Source organism: Orussus abietinus, unplaced genomic scaffold (assembly GCF_000612105.2).
Source record: "Orussus abietinus isolate OABI.00-Male unplaced genomic scaffold, Oabi_2.0 scaffold6, whole genome shotgun sequence".
In the NCBI taxonomy this organism is placed as follows: Eukaryota; Metazoa; Arthropoda; class Insecta; order Hymenoptera; family Orussidae; genus Orussus; species Orussus abietinus.
Genome location: NW_019396002.1, coordinates 146,651 through 153,871, shown reverse-complemented (window position 1 = coordinate 153,871; position 7,221 = coordinate 146,651).

The following is a 7,221-nucleotide window of genomic DNA, read 5'->3' as shown; positions in this document are numbered from 1 at the left end:
ATTTTGACTCGGGAACCCTCGGATGTAAAGCACGAGTCGATGCGATTATTTTTAAGGTCGGAAAATGGACAAGGCGGGATTACCATTTGAACCGAGATCTTCGAATCAGCACATTAAATCGAGGAATCGTGCCGATTTTCAGACCGTACTCGAGTATCCCTGACCTACGTTACGATCCTGCGGTACATACTCGATAATCCGGACTGAGTACAGTACAACCCCGCAGCATCCGCGATCGGGTGAGATATGCGACTGTGTATGGTCCTCAGATCCGCGAATAATCCCCTCCTATAAATTCCCGCAGTCTCATCCGCGAATAAATTATGGATCATGCTCAATTAGCACGGGAATCACTTGCAAAAAATTAATAATATTTCTGAATTAATTATGCCGGCTGGAACTCGTCGACGGGCAAGGATAACCGCTCGGCCCGTACGTGCACTCACGCACGTGCATAAGTATCCGCGTGTCTTACGCATCTCTAGCCTTCCATATAACACTCCTGCGCAATCGTCGATCCTTTCTCTCTATCTCTTAATTTATTGCACTTATTCGATCCGCGTTTTTTACCACATCCGCCTTCACCGTGACCGAGCCTGTTCTCGGATCGACATGGGAACAAAGGATCTCGACGTGGCTTTAATTTAATGGAAAAATACAGCGTACCAATAAATATCGATCACATTCCTCATTTCACGAGGAGCGGGAAAGATTCTTCGCAGCGGTCTCGAGAGGAAATAGTTAACCTCGCACTTAGCTCGGACTTAGCTCCGGACTTATCGTCGTAAATAAATCGCGTGTCGTGCAGAAGGAACGGAGGTAAATCAGCGAGAAACAAGAAACTATTCCTCGCAACACGTTAACTTCGAAAGCTTCCTTCTTCCCCTCGCGCGTTCTCTGTCGATCTCCCGTAAGTGCCCCGAAGGCTGGAAAATCAAATCGCCCCGGCGAGTACCTCACCGGAAAGCCTCTAAATTCGCGAAATACGAGCAGCGGAAGCAATTTGCCTCGGGATTTGCATCGCGCAACGTGCGTTCCACATCTTCGCCGAGATGGATTTTTGATCCACGCGCATCTTCCCAGTTCAATATTTAATCCGGCGGTAATGTAAACAGAGCCGAGTACCTCTGGAAAATGTTGATACAGGCCAAATGATTCATGGCAAATGACTGCAGTTAATTTCCGATACGGCCAATAAATGTCTAAAACCTCGGACAATAACTATTCGAGATCCGGCTAATAACTATCTGAGGCCCTAGCCGATGGCTGTGTTTCCTGGACCAGCAGTGCGGCTCTACGTGCAACGAGAGCCGGCCTCTACTACAAGTGCACCGACAAATTCGATCTCCCAAATTGTCAGGTGCTTTCGAAAATTCAAGTAATGGAATAATATCGCCCGAGTTATCTCTGGATATAATCGGAGCACAACCATTTATATCCGGAATATTTCCCAGGCCTGAGAGCGATCGCTAACATTAGCGCATCGAGCCGACCGGTCGATGATATCCGACCATTGACCAGCGCCAATGACCATAAAGGCGATCTTTCCCGCGAAGTTCCTTCACCCGCGTCCGGACTTTCTCCATTGTCGATCGACTTTATTATCGGCGCACGATCCAGCGAGGAGATGCCTTGCGTAAGGGAGTCGTTGCCGTTAAACAAAATGCCGGTTAAGTTTAACAACGCCAAGAATTTCCGTCCGACTCCCAGTCTCGCGCGTACAGCGCGCGGAGTCGCAGGGAACTACTTCTACAGGACGAAGAGACGCGTGGATCCCCGCCCTGGAATCCCCAAAGATACCACTTTGTTATCGGCGCACGATCCGGCAAGGAGATGCCTTGCGTAAAGGAGTCGTTGCCGTTAAACAAAATGCCGGTTAAATATAACAACGCCAGTTTTCGTCTAGGTCCTAGTCTTATGTGTGCAGCACGCGGAGCCGCAGGGAACTGCTTCTATAGAACGAAGAGACGCATGGATCCGCCCTGGGATCCCCAAAGATACCACTTTATTATCGGCGCACGATCCGACAAGGAGATGCCTTGCGTAAGGGAGTCGTTGCCGTTAAACAAAATGCCGGTTAAATATAACAACGCCAGAAGTTTTCGTCTAGGTTCTAGTCTTGCGCGTGCAGCGTGCGGAGTCGCAGGGAACTGCTTCTATAGAACGAAGAGACGCATGGATCCGCCCTGGGATCCCCAAGAATACCTGGGATACCTCTAATATCGCAAATTCCAGGTGGAGGAGGAGGTGTAGCAGCTACCGTCCTCGTGATAAATGGTTGACCGATCCAGGATCAGTGGTTTACCGGCGATCCAGCGAGACCGATCGAGCCGTGCCGGCACCTCTCGGTCCTGGAGCCCAAAGTGCCCCGACTCTTCCGTTAATAATATGCTCTCTACCGAGCTCCGGATGATTTATGCGTTAATTAGGGAGATCGCGGACCGGTGTCATTAATCAGACGGCAGACAATTTCTTCGAGCGGTATACCCGATAGGAGGGGCTCGGTGACTCTATCGAGGTATTCGCCAAGTATTCGCGACACGAACGAACCGCTCTCTGGCCTATCTGTCTCTCGAGCTTTTTCTCTCTTTAGTAGTTACAGGAATAGCCCTCCATCGAGGCCGGGCCTCGCTGTTATTTTTCAATAATGGACGCTCACGATCGCGCCGCTTCTCGAATAAGGACGTCTCGCAGTGGCGGATCTTCGCGCCGCGATCGACACCGCGAGCGATCGTTTCTTCTGGAAAGGGGAAATTTTAAAAAGACCTCGGTCACGCTCTCCGAGTTCCCTTTATCCTCCCGGGGGCCAGAAATAACGATGCCGGGGGCCGGTAAGTGCGAGAGAATTAACGGCATAATCATCCATTTTTATTTTCACGGGGTCCACCCACGCGCCACCTCCGCAAGGTGAGCAGGGTGAACTCCATTAACTGGTTTAGAGTAAAACAATTTATGCGCCCGTAAAAGGGATACCCGACGCGAGGGTAAAAGGTGATTCTAGTTTCTGCACGCCGGCGATATATCCTCGTAAGGCATGAATCTCTCGGGGCGACATTTTTCCCTGAAACGTACGAACAAGGTCTGGGACGAAGTCTCGAGTTAACTCGCGTTAAGGACAAGTCAGGCGTGCCTGGGTCTTTACATCGACGCCAGGCATTACAGGGATAAATCGACGACGTAATGAAATTGTAACAACCGCGCGGTAGCTGCAAAGCTGCAGGTTGCACTCCGAATAGCACGTTTCAGAGCGGTTATAAACCAACTCGGTGCGCCCTAATCATAGTCGCCGGTTCCATAATTCACCCGGTATCAACAAGGTTCTCTCTCTAAAAAAAGAAGAAAAATCGGCAAAGGTGAGGGAAAAAAGCAGGTTAAACTCGTAATCCATCAATTTCCGCGACGGCAAGAACGATCGCCGCAACCATAATTTACCCACGTGGCATTCATGCTCGACCGGCGCGTTGAGTGCGTGAGGAAACGCGTGCCCCAGAAAACTGGACCGTGGTTCGCGGCATTACACCTTGCGGTAGCTCCTTCTCCTCGGACCGAGCTCCCTTGGGCTCATCCATACTCTCCCATCAGCCTTGAAACTCGAGGAAAAGCCCACGAAAGTCGCTCTCAAGAAAGTAGGCCTGCTTCTAATTCAACCGCGGGTCGGATCGACGCGTGTAAACGCCGAACCGGGGAAAACGACGATCCCCCGCACAATCGCGCGAACCTTTCTCTTTCTCATGGGTGCCACCCAATGGAGAGTTTCCCTCCTTGTCGCACAGCTAGTTACACGCAGTCCACATATCCGCATCCTTCGCCTTTGCGGGTTCCCGGAGAGTGCGAATCCGTCGTTCGCCGTTTCACCTCGCTAACGAGGACGTCGACGTAAAGTCGGGTCGAACCGACTAAGCCTCCCCTCGAAGGGTCGTCGCATTCTAAAAAATGTCGCGCCAATTGCGGCCGCGAAAACCGCAGTGGCCAGGAATTACGGGCCTGTGGCGAGGAGAACGGTGATACCGGATAAAAATCGCCCTTCGGAAGCGGGCACGCGTGATTACGGGAATTGCACCGTTTACCCCGAGATGACGTCCAGAGAGGCACGCGGGGGTCCGGTGCGGCCGTTCCGCCGCGATCCGTCCGCCACACGGGTGGTTTCGGCCGGCAGTGAACGGACCCGCGGCGAAGGAAACGGTAGCCGGGTGTTTAGACAATGGCATTCCCAACGACTGAGCCCAATCCCAGTGACCTCGCGAGCATCCCGCTCGTCGAGGGAAGCAAATCGAGATCCCTATCTCCCGGCTAATTCTATTCACCCATTCCCCACCTGCCCCGTGTTCCCCCCGATGTTCCACCTTGAACAATTGCTATCAATTAAGCCGACAAAGGTGGAGTCCCGAAAAGCGACAGGCTCGCCGCGAGGAGAAACCGCGAGAAGCGGGTGAAAAGAGGACCGGCGGGTCGGTGTCCCATCGATATCCTCGGGGTACATCGAGGTCCCTGAAAACTTGGAAATTCTCGAATACCACGGAACTCAGGGAGGCGAGAATACGAGAGCGAGGTGTCGCTCGCCGCCCGGTACGGGCAAAGGCGAAGGCAAACGCGAAGGTAAACGCGCACGACCCTTGGGTTAGGCACGCCTGGGAAGAAGCGAAAGTACGAATGAGTTCGCTCGTAAATCGAGGAGTACGTACCGCACATAAGAGGTGTACGTAAGGTACACGCGAGCCGGACAGCGGGGCAATATGGCCGTGTCGGCGAGCGTTGCCGGTGCACTCGGTAAATAAATTTGCCGCATCCGCGGACGCGCTCGGCCCGACCGGGTCTCACCAGGAAGTGCGGCTGGACGTAATTATTGTTTTTCCGACGTCATAACCAGCCGAGGGGTAAAACTTATCCGGCTAACAATTATCCCCGGGGCACGCCATAAACAAGGCGCGAACGCCCGTTTACGCGGCCCGAGGTTCGATGAATCCTCGACGTGCAAGACGCGAGGCTCGCCTCGCGCCATAGACCTCCGACCGAGAAACGCTCGAGAACGTCAACGGGGGTGGAAACACCCGCGGCCACCCTGGACAAGCGGCGTAAATCCGGCGCGGCTTTCGCGGAAACGAAGCCAAAACGGCGCGTCGCGCCGGTGCGCTGCTCTTATTGCCGGCCGAAAACTGGGATGGCACGTTGTCGCCGGGATTGTCCTCGCGTCCTTCGGCGCCAGGAAGTGCGCCGCGACTCCCGTCCACTATTTCGCGTCTACAGAGGAACATACCACGCTTTTAGTCTTCCCCAGCATTACAGTTTCAACTCCCCCTCTTAACGAACTAATTTAACCGGTAGAATATCGAATTTCGGGGCTGCAATTGTTTATATCCTTCGGAGTTCGATCTGCTCGCGAGCTCGATTTAGAAAGGTTGGGTCGCCTCGAAATGTCATGGTCGAATTTTTTCTCCTACCGTTTTTCCGTTACATCGAGACGTTCACCGAGATGCCGAAACAGCCACTTTAACCCTTTCGTTACCTTGGACGAGATATCTCGCGACTCAATACTGGCCGATTAACGCTTTTGACGAGATATCTCGCGACCCGGTACTGGCCGATCAACGCTTTTGACGAGATATCTCGCGACCCGGTAGTAGCCGATCAACGCTTTTGACGAGATATCTCGCGACCCGGTACTGGCCGATCAANCGGATCGCGAGATATCTCGTCAAAAGCGTTGATCGGCTACTACCGGGTCGCGAGATATCTCGCCAAAGGCGTTGATCGGCCAGTATCGGGTCGCGAGATATCTCGTCAAAAGCGTTAATCGGCCAGTATTGGGTCGCGAGATATCTCGTCCAAGGTAACGAAAGGGTTAAATGCCATTTTAATTGACATTCTTCTTGCTATTTTTATTTCCATTTTTACTACTAACCCCATTGTCATTTCCATTGCCATTTCCTCGAAGCGATTTTTATTTTTTTGACTTTGGATCCCGACTCGATAAACGCTTCGGACCGAGGGTGAAGCGTTCTTATGAAGACGCGGCCATTAAAGCGAGCATTGTAACGCAGCGGTCGGATAATTAATGGCGCGGCCGTAACTTCGGGCCCGCGGGAATGCTCGCGACCTTGCATGGTGCCGGCGAGCGATCGCGCTCGATCGCGCTCGATCGCGCGTGTCGGCGCGATTGATCGCGCGTTATGCCAATAAACGCGTCGTATATATCCTCGCCACTGGCGCCGTCCCCCGTCCGCTCTCGTCGACGGCGCCCCGACGGAGAGGTCTCGCGATCCTCCTGTTTGAATTCTCCGCCGGCGATGATGGGCTAACGAGGGCCTTGTTAGCGCGACCGAGCCCGGACAAACCGAGAAATGAATATTTCATTGCCTCGGATCCGCGAAGATCCCCCTCGCGAGGGGCGTCTCGGCGAACGCGGATAACCCTATCAAACGCGACGGACCATTTGTCGGAATGGTCGATCGATCGCGGAGGAAAAGGGAGGGTGGAGTGCACGCGCCATTCTCGCATCGCGTTGGCGCTTCCAAAGGGTGATGGATGACCGGAGAGATATAAAGTTCCCTGCGGGTAAATTCGAGCCCGAGATGCGTACTACTCCCAGGCTTAACATGGATTTATTGTAGCGAAATAAGATTAATAAATAAGGCGTTGATAAATAAGGATGTTTATGGGTTCTAGTAACGCACTAGGTCGGAGCATGGAGATGAACAATTTATTCGGAGAGTTAGTTGAGTCTAAGGAAATGAAAAATTCCATTAGCAGACGTAAGAATGGATGCACTAGGAGTGCCGAGGCCGGATTTGTGCTTCGTCAGATTTTCGAAGCTTTTTTTCAAACCGTTTGACAATTTCCAGGACGCTGTTTTTAGAAAGCGTGCGTGCACTGGCCGTTGCCAAATCTTCCGCCCGGTTTTGTTTCAGGGTGAATAAATTCAATCGATAATTCAACACCTCGGTATATTCATCCTAGATACGAGGATACGGACCTCGTCAAATTGAAAATCGCCCTGTCGGGTCGAGACGAAGTACACGTGTACACGTGTACTCGGTCTAAACACGACAGATATCAGGTTGCCCGGTCTTCGGTGGGAGTCCGAATCCATGAACACTGAAATGTTGCCAGCAGCGCATCCACGCGTCATTGACTCATTCGGATCAACGAGCTCATTACCGTGGCGTAAATAGGCACCCGATTATTTATCTCCACCTTCGCCTCTGTCTCCTCACGTCCCAGCCG